At 36.2% G+C, this 11,211-nt stretch overlaps 12 non-coding genes across 12 annotated transcripts; 1 reads left to right on the top strand and 11 right to left on the bottom strand.

Annotated features, from left to right (window-relative positions):
• Positions 1-7,196: 7,196 nt before the first annotated feature.
• Positions 7,197-7,282, top strand: TRNAY-GUA (transfer RNA tyrosine (anticodon GUA)). The gene is given in 2 exon segments: positions 7,197-7,233; positions 7,247-7,282. It is a non-coding gene; the product is annotated as a tRNA-Tyr (tRNA).
• A 378-nt stretch (positions 7,283-7,660) lies between these two features.
• On the bottom strand, positions 7,661-7,732 carry TRNAQ-CUG (transfer RNA glutamine (anticodon CUG)). The gene has a single exon. It is a non-coding gene; the product is annotated as a tRNA-Gln (tRNA).
• Positions 7,733-7,829: 97 nt separating this feature from the next.
• Positions 7,830-7,901, bottom strand: TRNAQ-CUG (transfer RNA glutamine (anticodon CUG)). Its single transcript has one exon. It is a non-coding gene; the product is annotated as a tRNA-Gln (tRNA).
• A 1,110-nt stretch (positions 7,902-9,011) lies between these two features.
• On the bottom strand, positions 9,012-9,083 carry TRNAQ-UUG (transfer RNA glutamine (anticodon UUG)). Its single transcript has one exon. It is a non-coding gene; the product is annotated as a tRNA-Gln (tRNA).
• Positions 9,084-9,162: 79 nt separating this feature from the next.
• TRNAQ-UUG (transfer RNA glutamine (anticodon UUG)) lies at positions 9,163-9,234 on the bottom strand. The gene has a single exon. It is a non-coding gene; the product is annotated as a tRNA-Gln (tRNA).
• Positions 9,235-9,313: 79 nt separating this feature from the next.
• TRNAQ-UUG (transfer RNA glutamine (anticodon UUG)) lies at positions 9,314-9,385 on the bottom strand. Its single transcript has one exon. It is a non-coding gene; the product is annotated as a tRNA-Gln (tRNA).
• Positions 9,386-9,464: 79 nt separating this feature from the next.
• TRNAQ-UUG (transfer RNA glutamine (anticodon UUG)) lies at positions 9,465-9,536 on the bottom strand. Its single transcript has one exon. It is a non-coding gene; the product is annotated as a tRNA-Gln (tRNA).
• Positions 9,537-9,615: 79 nt separating this feature from the next.
• Positions 9,616-9,687, bottom strand: TRNAQ-UUG (transfer RNA glutamine (anticodon UUG)). The gene has a single exon. It is a non-coding gene; the product is annotated as a tRNA-Gln (tRNA).
• A 79-nt stretch (positions 9,688-9,766) lies between these two features.
• TRNAQ-UUG (transfer RNA glutamine (anticodon UUG)) lies at positions 9,767-9,838 on the bottom strand. Its single transcript has one exon. It is a non-coding gene; the product is annotated as a tRNA-Gln (tRNA).
• Positions 9,839-9,917: 79 nt separating this feature from the next.
• On the bottom strand, positions 9,918-9,989 carry TRNAQ-UUG (transfer RNA glutamine (anticodon UUG)). Its single transcript has one exon. It is a non-coding gene; the product is annotated as a tRNA-Gln (tRNA).
• A 79-nt stretch (positions 9,990-10,068) lies between these two features.
• On the bottom strand, positions 10,069-10,140 carry TRNAQ-UUG (transfer RNA glutamine (anticodon UUG)). Its single transcript has one exon. It is a non-coding gene; the product is annotated as a tRNA-Gln (tRNA).
• Positions 10,141-10,219: 79 nt separating this feature from the next.
• Positions 10,220-10,291, bottom strand: TRNAQ-UUG (transfer RNA glutamine (anticodon UUG)). The gene has a single exon. It is a non-coding gene; the product is annotated as a tRNA-Gln (tRNA).
• Positions 10,292-11,211: the final 920 nt, after the last annotated feature.

Raw genomic sequence — 11,211 nt, 5'->3', positions numbered from 1 at the left:
TCTACTACCGTAAAAAAATATTAGAAATCCAAAATAATTTATTTTCCATGTTAAAAAGTAACTTTTTCAAACCCCTGCATTTTTGCCATTTATCCCATAGGGGGGATAATATGGCCACTCATATATGATTCATAAGAAAATCACAAATAATCTATAAATAAGATGTAAAATGACGACGTAACTTGCATTGTTTATTAATATATGACAATTTTTATTGTTCAGAATGAAAATTGGAATACAAATAGGACTCGATAAAATTTTTTTAAATAGCTTCAAATCTTTGAAAATAATCTTTAAACGTTTAAGATTTATCAACATTTATGCATTAATGCAAAATATAATCGTTAGAATTAACAAAAACTTCTTAAATAGAGCGTCTGTGCTGCGGCACAGCATCTCGCTCGCTAAAAATGCCGTATATCCCAAATAGATGGGATATATATGACAGCTAATTAAACAAACAATACAGGAGCAAAGCACTTGTATTTTGCTATACAACATGCTTTACTATTCCTCTACACATTTGTATTGCAAAATAACCACTAAGTCTTTTACACGCTCTACAGTAATCATTTTACGTAGATTATAAATTATGATGGCACTACTTACGAGTATTACAGTAAAAAATCCGATTTAACTCGCAATAATTTCATTAATATTAACAGTAAAAAACTGAAATCATAACATAATACTAATATACCATAAAGGCGTGTAACAAAGTAATTGATGGAAAATTATCCCCACTCCTTTTATTTTTTCTGACTTCTGCGGCGTATATACCGGGTTTACCCTAAGATCTTTTTGATTCTTTATCATAAAGAAAATACATAATTCTCATTAAAATTTTGGATTTTTGCGGTTATTAATGCATAAATAATACATATTTATAAAACGATAAGATATAATTTGCATCTCATCGTCTTATAATTATATATTCTTAGAACCACAAAGCTACTTTTATTTTATAATAATTAAGCGTATACGGAAAATATACAGGACGTTCGGCATTAGCGGCAAAAGGGGCGATGTGAAGCGTGCGCGAATTTCGACTGTGAGGATAAGCGAAGGGGGGGGTGTCCATTTTAAATGCGAATACGATACATTTTTTTCTCTCCCGTCAGGTACTTTTTTCCGCCTGTTTCGTAAACACATGGAGATAGGTCTAATGGTGTCCGTTTATGCCGTCTCACGTGCTCGCCCGTCATCGCCCGGTTGTACAAACGTTTTTGCTACTAAATGCTGCTTGCTTCACGCGTTGATTAATTGAGATAGACGCGATCGTTAGTTAGTCATAGAACCAGTGAGTTTGGTTTACCATCACAGAAGTCGAATTATATTTTACTTATTTTCCACACAGATTTAAATTTGTCTATTATAACTCATAATCAAAATATCGATGGTAACCTTTAAAGGTCTCTCTGCTGTTTTCCTCTCTATATGTCTATTGTTTTCAAAGGTGTTGAATAGATTGACCATATTTCCATAGGCTAACCTGTTGTAATAATATGATAATCATGGCGGCTCTCTTAATCAGGAGTAAACGACACGAATAAGTAATCGGCGTTCATTAATCTCGGTGGATCCTCGTTTCGTGGACCAGATTCCCGCGGCGCGGTCGTATAGCGGATTCAGCGTAGGCGACGTCAGACGACGGTGACATTTTCCTACGATCGTTACCGGAAGTTCATCAAGATGTGACAACGCTACCGTGAAACTCCCGCGCGCTCGTAAAATACTTTCCCAATTTAAATTTGAGCGCGACGATCCCCGGGAACTTTCCGGTTAACGAGCGGAACCCCGTAACTCAGACAGGCGATAAAATACTCCCCGTAATGATGGAACGTGTAATCGAGAATCACACGAGCTTTTATCCTGATGTCCCGAAAATGCATTTTCGAAGAGATTTTATCACGAAGTCGAGTCGATAGTTCCTCGGCGAAAAGTGTCCGTTGGTCGGTTTTTCGAAAATTTAAAAGAGCTACTTGTCGCAATTTATATAGGATAATTTTGGATATTTTTGCATTAATTTGAGAATATCGAAGAGTACACTTCAATTTTTTCAATCGTTACCGTCTTGACGAATGAAACTTTGAATTACCCTCGTACGATAGAAAGCATGCTTATTTCGAGTCTAAATTAATAATCCGAGGTGGAAGTAGTGGCTACTTATCGCGGCGATATAGGTGGTTTAAAAGTTGTAAATATCTCGATACTGCCAACTAGCGTAACGTAGTTACGTAGTAGGTAGTACGCGGGAATAAAAGTTACGCGGCAGTAAATTAAAGGAGATTTATGCATCCTTCTGCGATGTCGGATTTATCGCGCTTCAGACTCTCCCAGTGGAGCTTAACTGATCGACAATGTCGAGCTTACTTGGCGAATATGTCGTACTCCGGTATACATATACTTTGGAAAGATTTCGTATAATCGTCCTCGGAACTTGGTGGCTCTAAAGTCTGCTTTATCTGCGAGATAATGTACGGATTGTCGTATATATATAGGTTTCCTTCGTCCCGAGGAAGAATAGAAAGACAGAGAGTGACGTTAAATAGCTATCTGCAGCTACCGTAGAATTCTTGAAAGAGAGATTGAACTAACAGTGGGATTTGGTAATAAAATGGCACTATATATATTATACGATTATTATGGAATGTTAACTAGGATCTCTCAACTATTATGACATCATCGCGATGTCACGACGTGTCATGAACCATAAAAGTAAAAATCAAACACATTAATTGTTAAATTATTTAAATTCATAATGTCGAGAGATTATATTCAATTTGAATTATTTTTAATCATTTCTATAGGTCGCCATCTGCTAGGAGCATCTATTCAATATAGGATAAACCCGGTATATACGCCGCGTCAGGAAATACGCCGCAGAAGTCAGAAGAAATAGAAGGAGTGGGGATAATTTTCCATCAATTATTTTGTTACATGCCTTTATGGTATATTAATATTATGTTATGATTTCAGTTTTTTACTGTCAATATTAATGAAATTATTGCGTGTTAAATCGATTTTTTACTGTAATAAGTAGTGCCATCATAATTCACATAAAATGATTATTGTAGAGCGTGTAAAAGACGTAGTGGTTATTTTGCAATACATATGTGTAGAGGAATAGTAAAGCATGTTGTATAGCAAAATACAAGAGCTTTGCTCCTGTATTGTTCGTTTAATTAGTTGTCATATATATCCCATCTATTTGGGATATACGGCATTTTTAGCGAGCGGGATGCTGTGCCGCAGCACAGACGCTCTATTTAAGAAGTTTTTGTTAATTCTAACAATTATATTTTGCATTAATGCATAAATGTTGATAAACCTTAAACGTTTAAAGATTATTTTCAAAGATTTGAAGCTATTTAAAAAAATTTTATCAAGTCCTATTTGTATTCCAATTTTCATTCTGAACAATAAAAATTGTCATATATTAATAAACAAATGCAAGTTACGTCGTCATTTTACATCTTATTTATAGATTATTTGTGATTTTCTTATGAATTATATATGAGTGGCTATATTCCCCCTCCCCCCCTCCCTTATGAGATAAATGGCAAAAATGCAGGGGTTTGAAAAAGTTATTTTTTAATATGGAAAATAAATTATTTTGGATTTCTAATATTTTTTTTATAATAGTAGATGATACAAAATTTTTATTGGTATAATTAATTTGCTTTAAACGTAGTAAATAATAATTGATAAATTAAGTTTTCGATAGGTGCGGCGTATATACCGGGTTTACCCTATTTAATTAAAACAATAGAGTTAAACGGTTTAACTGAAGAAAATGTGTTAAATATTTCACTCAAATTTATTATTTCCTAAATCAATACATACTTTAATATGGACGTTGTTTACTTTGAAACTTGTTTATTTGAAATCATAGAAAAGATTTGATTTACATTTTGATACAGGTGAAATTACAAATAACAAAATGTTGTATAACTTAAGGAATTAAGTTACCATTGCTCTTTTGATATCTAATGGTATATTCTTCATAAAACTTATTTTGTACTTATAACTGTTTTTACAGCTGAAGGGTTGTAAAGTTTCAACTTTCTGCGTTTTTATCCATGAGATAATGTCGTATGATTTCCATCGTTCTGAGGAAAAGACGAGATAGGAGGACAAAGCGCGACATTAAACAGCTATCGGATATCGTTTATATTCGGTATCCGTGAATGAGAAGATTGAACTAATATATAGCGAATATTATATGATTACCACAAGAGGATATTTTCAACATTATAATCGAACTTAATTGTTACACCATCCGATATGACGTGTCATGAACCGCAAAAGCGGCAATCGAGCTTGGAACGTGTTCAAATTTGATTACATTAAGAGCTTCCGCTGCTCTTGGCGAAATTTATTCTCTGTATACCTCTCGCATCTTCTGTTATTCATAGTCTCAAATTTCATCGTAACACACTGCGATATGCTAATGCAAACGATCTCGAACATTCCATTATTTGAACTGTAATGTATGTCTACGTACTTCGAAGAGCTCTTATAACTGTCTTCGCAACTAAATGGCTGTAAAGCTATATCCGACTCCCTACGTTCTTATCCGCAAGATAATACGTCTCCTAGCAATGGATTTACCAGTCTTTCTCTCTACAAATTCAAGCAAGGAAGGACGGCGCACGCGATGCGGCAGAAACACATTAAGCAGCGAGCCGATTGGATAACAAACATTTTATCGCGTTTAATTTTGAGAGTGAGCGCCTCCGCGACGTTAAACTTTAACAGCTTCTTTGGCAATAAATAATATTATGCACGCGAGCCGGGGAAGAGCCCCGTGGGCGAGTTGAGCCGCGGGCAATTAAATAAAATGTGATACCGTTCGAGTTATGACGGGAATCTTTATAGCTTATGGCCGCGGCGTAACTCCTTAAATCCGGGGGGGAGGGGGGGGGGGTATAAAATAATTTCGCCGTTTATACGTCCGTTTATACACGAAACGCGTATTCAACTTCTTGCGCGTTGTCTCGAGGCGATTCCGTTAAACGCCCTGGAACTCCAGAGCGCTCTTTATATAGTAAAATCTCGAGAGGATTGAAATCCTTAAGAGTGCGAGAAAATCTGTAACACAAATACACAGTAGAAATGCTAGTAGGAAATAAAAATCAATAAAGCACATCCATTTGCACAAAACGTTGCAATGGCAATGGATCTTATCTCGCATAATCTCGTCGAGGAACTTGAAATCCAACAGGGTATAGCCTGCCTCTCGAGCCAATTTCCTCGTAAAACCTCGATATCTAAGATTTACGCGCGACGCGTCAATTATACAAGGTGTTTTATTATAGTCACCGCGGAACGCAGCCCAACCCCCTTCGCGATCTCCGCGACACACCCTCGAAATATTTTGTGTCGTAAAAAACGTTATTAGGCCTCGAGCGAGAGGAACAGGGAGATCGATGTTTAAATAAGAGGAAAAATATTCTTTTTATACACGCTCGAAATGCGCGTCCGTATAAAAACGACCCGCTTCGGTATATAAAAGGAATCTCTCGAAGACGGAAATACCGGAAATGGCGTGCTTCTTTGTATCGAATGATCCACCGAGAAATGCGTGTACAATGTCGCGACTTAACTGCCCCTAAAAATTGTTTGTCTAGGCGACGCTTTAAAGACGCGGCTTATACGATCGCATCCTGGACGGCGCTTTTAGCCGGTCCATCTCCCGCTCGTTTTCCTATCATTGTTTAAAGATGGACTTTAAAGTACGGGATATTGCACGGCGATAAAGTTGTCCACGACGAAAACGGAGATACGTGCGTGTATAAAAGGTAGAACGTTTTTCCGTCCGTGTTCCCTTAAATAATCGAACTTTTCTTTAAACGATTCGTGGGCTATTTTCAGAATTTACGAGATCTAAATTTGGTCAGTGTTTGCGCAAGTATTTGCCGGAATATTGCATTCGCTCGGGTCCGAATATACCCGAAGTGCACTCATTCGATATTCTAGAATTTTGCATTTGGAATAAGAACACTCGAGAGACCTCCCGCCGATGAAAAATCACGCTCCCGGGATCCGCAATATCGTTACTCTCGCGCGAACTTTCGACCAATATTGCTCAATAATGAGGTCGAGTCTTAAATCGACGTTCATTGGGTAAAGCAAAATCGGGTAAACATGCAGAGAAATCTGCTGTTCTTGCAAAAGCTGCGCACAACACGGCTTACATAATTCTTGGCGACTTCTATATACAAGGGAGAATCAACTTGAAATTTTCTCCCGACGTCGTGAAAACACATCTCCGTGAACCGGGAACACGTTTCTCCTCCACGAGAGAATCCCTCATTAAACATTCGTCTCTCATTAAACCAGAGTGCGATCTAGAACCTTAATTCGGCGATGAGGAGTAATTAAGCGACGCGGTGGGAGGACGCGGGTGGTGAGGCACTTTGTTTCGCCGTAAACCGAGTTTAATGACTTCATGTAAAAATACCCCATCGGTTTTACGATGGGGCCCCACCCCCTCACCCGCGGGGTCTTCGTTCTCCTCCTGGGGACGTCTCCTTCGTCTACGGTCATAATTTTATAGTTTTATGTAAACTGTATCGAGCCATGAAGCACGGGCGTCTACGACGCTTTGATGGTGATTGGCGTGCATGATGAGATATATAGGATCCTCCGGAGGATATAGTGTTTCCCAAACGAGAAGGAAGGAATACGTAAGCACGTGCTCTGTTCAAAGTATTGTTTAGAAAAACAGATACCAAAATTTAATTGTCTCACTTTTGCCACAACTATCGAACTTTTTATTTTGTTATTTATTTACATGAGTTTAGAAACCTTGTTCGAAATATTTTCGATGTTTACATTTTTTTTTTACTGAGTTACTATCTTTCTCCTCTTTTTCTCTCTATATCTTTGTACGTATTTGATAGCAAATGAATAAGAGATAATAAACGTTAAATTATATCGCTCGTACAGAAGTTTTATTTCTGTTATTTGAATTGCTTCGCGGAAGTAAGAATAAATAGAATTCTTAGTTACTAATGTTATTATATAATATAAAAAAAAGACATAATTAAAACAATTATTTAATTATAATTATTTTTTGTATTTAAATAAATAGTAACGCGTATGTTTGCGAGCTCTTATAGAGTTCCTGCAATATGTAAAGTAAGTACAGTAACAGGTAAAGTATCGATTTTAACACGTTCGTCCCCAAGCCTTCGATAGCTCAGTTGGTAGAGCGGTGGACTGTAGTTGTTGGGTAGAAATCCATAGGTCGCTGGTTCGAATCCGGCTCGAAGGAATTTTTTTGTTCCAAATTTTTTTTTAGTTGTTTCATTATGTTAACCTGAATTGTATTGTTTTTTAAATTTTTAAATGTTAATATAAATATAATAAATAAAGAAAATATTAATATGTAAACTCTACTAGTATGTGGAACTATATATATGTGAGATTGTATTAACATCATTTTGAATAAAATTAAGCTATTATTTAAATATGAATATAACTAATATTTTTGCTCGTCTAATTTTAAACCTTTTAGAAAATAAAGTAAAAATAATTTTTTCACCTAAAATAAATATTAACTTGCTTAAAAGACTTACATTGAAATATTTGAGAAAATCTTTTCGAATGCACTTTCAACCAACATAAAAATATATACTTATTGCAAAAATATAGGTTCCACCGAGATTTGAACTCGGATCGCTGGATTCAGAGTCCAGAGTGCTAACCATTACACCATGGAACCTTTTATTATACGAGCTTTTATTATTGCTCCAATGTTGAATTGCTATTATTTGAAATTTTAATAAAAATTTCAATAATTTAGTTTATGCAAAATTTTAAGGTCCCACCGAGATTTGAACTCGGATCGCTGGATTCAGAGTCCAGAGTGCTGACCATTACACCATGGAACCTCCACGTTTGTTGTTAATTTTTTTTATGTAAAACTGATACATAATTAATAAGGATTGATTCCTGAAATGGTGCATATAAAGAAACAGAAACATGAAATCAACGAATGACACGGATTCATTGCCAAAGATGTATCCAAATATGATACATTCTCTTTCCCCTTCATAATATTTATTTTTTCCTCCTTTCCTATATCCTCTGTAACCAACATGTTTTCAACAAATCACAACATGTTTTCCTTCTTGACTTTGCGTTATCTGGCTTTGTCGAGATCGTTAGTGATAGTTCTGTAATTTCGCTTTATATACTATATACGTACGTTTATAATATTAATTTTTTTCTTTTTTTTTTTTATTTCATCTTTCTCACGACTAATTATTTTTAAATATGCTCATGAATAATTTTTTTAGAATACCATATTTTATACTATCTGACATTCGAATTTTCATCTTATTGACTCAAAGCACGAAGAATATGAACTGATCTACTGTCAAATTTTATAGGATAACGAATTTTGTGTTAATAATATATTTGTATTAAATTGTAATTTTGAAAATTGTAATATTGAAAATGATCCGATCGGAGTCGAAACGTCTGTTAATTTGTAGCTACATGTTTTAATATTAATGTTTTAGTTTAGGTATATTACTTGGCTCTTTGCCCTTTATTATTATGAGTACAAATTAGTTCGGTCCGTTTTCCAAAAGATGATCGCCTCCAAAGACGAGTCACTTTTTCGAGATGGAATTTGAAAATTGCCTGAGAGATGGGAAAATACTTTTTCCCTGGCTACTACTGTAGCCAGCGATGGGCAATACTTTAATTAATCTGTTCATTCATTTTGTTTTGAAATAAATGCATTTTTGAATACAAAAAAACGGACCGAACTAATTTGTACAACTAATATTTTAATTATTACATAATTAACATTTTTGATAATAAAAATTTCTTGCAAAAATGAAAGTTTCGCCGAGATTTAAACTTGGATCGCTGGATTCAAAGTCCAGAGTGCTGACCATTACACCACGGAACCTCTGTTTATTGCTCTTTTGTATATTGTTAAATCGTAAAATTGTTGGTATTCATGTAATAATAATTTTAGACAAAAATGAAGGTTCCGCCGAGACTTGAACTCGGATCGCTGGATTCAAAGTCCAGAGTGCTGACCATTACACCACGGAACCTCTGTTTATTGCTCTTTTGTATATTGTTAAATCGTAAAATTGTTGGTATTCATGTAATAATAATTTTAGGCAAAAATGAAGGTTCCGCCGAGACTTGAACTCGGATCGCTGGATTCAAAGTCCAGAGTGCTGACCATTACACCACGGAACCTCTATTTATTGCTCTTTAGTATATTGTTAAATCGTAAAATTGTTGGTATTCATGTAATAATAATTTTAGGCAAAAATGAAGGTTCCGCCGAGACTTGAACTCGGATCGCTGGATTCAAAGTCCAGAGTGCTGACCATTACACCACGGAACCTCTGTTTATTGCTCTTTTGTATATTGTTAAATCGTAAAATTGTTGGCATTAATGTAATAATAATTTTAGGCAAAAATGAAGGTTCCGCCGAGACTTGAACTCGGATCGCTGGATTCAAAGTCCAGAGTGCTGACCATTACACCACGGAACCTCTGTTTATTGCTCATTTGTATATTGTTAAATCGTAAAATTGTTGGTATTCATGTGATAATAATTTTAAGCAAAAATGAAGGTTCCGCCGAGACTTGAACTCGGATCGCTGGATTCAAAGTCCAGAGTGCTGACCATTACACCACGGAACCTCTATTTATTGCTCTTTTGTATATTGTTAAATCGTAAAATTGTTGGTATTCATGTGATAATAATTTTAGGCAAAAATGAAGGTTCCGCCGAGACTTGAACTCGGATCGCTGGATTCAAAGTCCAGAGTGCTGACCATTACACCACGGAACCTCTATTTATTGCTCTTTAGTATATTGTTAAATCGTAAAATTGTTGGTATTCATGTAATAATAATTTTAGGCAAAAATGAAGGTTCCGCCGAGACTTGAACTCGGATCGCTGGATTCAAAGTCCAGAGTGCTGACCATTACACCACGGAACCTCTATTTATTGCTCTTTTGTATATTGTTAAATCGTAAAATTGTTGGTATTCATGTAATAATAATTTTAGGCAAAAATGAAGGTTCCGCCGAGACTTGAACTCGGATCGCTGGATTCAAAGTCCAGAGTGCTGACCATTACACCACGGAACCTCTGTTTATTGCTCTTTTGTATATTGTTAAATCGTAAAATTGTTGGCATTAATGTAATAATAATTTTAGGCAAAAATGAAGGTTCCGCCGAGACTTGAACTCGGATCGCTGGATTCAAAGTCCAGAGTGCTGACCATTACACCACGGAACCTCTGTTTATTGCTCATTTGTATATTGTTAAATCGTAAAATTGTTGGCATTAATGTAATAATAATTTTAGGCAAAAATGAAGGTTCCGCCGAGACTTGAACTCGGATCGCTGGATTCAAAGTCCAGAGTGCTGCCCGTTACATCATGGAACTCTTTACATGTGTGTCTTCTTTGTTATTGAGACTGAATATTATCTAAGCATTTTTTATCGAATTGTAAATGCGAAATAGAGCGGTGCAATAAAATCTATTAAGGTTTAAACTCAAATTAGTAAATTATTTTCTTTATTCAAAATTATCCCTTGGTTAAAGCTGAGATCCATATCCTTCAAACACTATTAGGAATGGTCCAATTCTTCACAAAGGTTTCATAGTTCGCTACCGGACGAAAACAATTAATCAGGAACGCACGCGTGCGGTCCTTTGGCTGATGGTCTTGCGGAAACCACTCAAATTAATTTCAAGTCATAGCATATTCTTCGATTTGACATGTTCTCAAGTGACGTCCAATCAGAGCCACCCCATACGTGCGCGTGTACACAACGTATACACATGGACGACAGCCGATCCACCCTCTCCGCTCGCGAGCCGGAATTCGACAACACCCCCGAGATTCTATTTCTGTTATACTTTTCGTACAATACTTTTCCTTACGGTTCGCTGATCTTTGACTGACAGTATACCCGTGACACTTGCGTGCGGGACAATCGGGGGTACCATAAGCGCAGCGTGCTGTAACGCACAGTGGATCCACAGTAGGTGCGGCGACATGGTGCGGGATGACAGCCCAGTGAGCAAGTGCCATTGTGAAATCACTTTTAGATTCGATTTCGGAGATGATTCAGAACGGTGGCACGATGCGAGGCTTAAATCATTTTGCGCTTTCTTTTGGTTTCCAGAATTCCAATTATTAACGATTGAA

This window comes from Cyphomyrmex costatus, unplaced genomic scaffold, assembly GCF_001594065.2.
Source record: "Cyphomyrmex costatus isolate MS0001 unplaced genomic scaffold, Ccosl1.0 scaffold6, whole genome shotgun sequence".
NCBI classification, from domain to species: domain Eukaryota; kingdom Metazoa; phylum Arthropoda; class Insecta; order Hymenoptera; family Formicidae; genus Cyphomyrmex; species Cyphomyrmex costatus.
The sequence above is the reverse complement of the archived record's forward strand: the minus strand, read 5'-3'. Positions and strand labels throughout refer to the sequence as shown.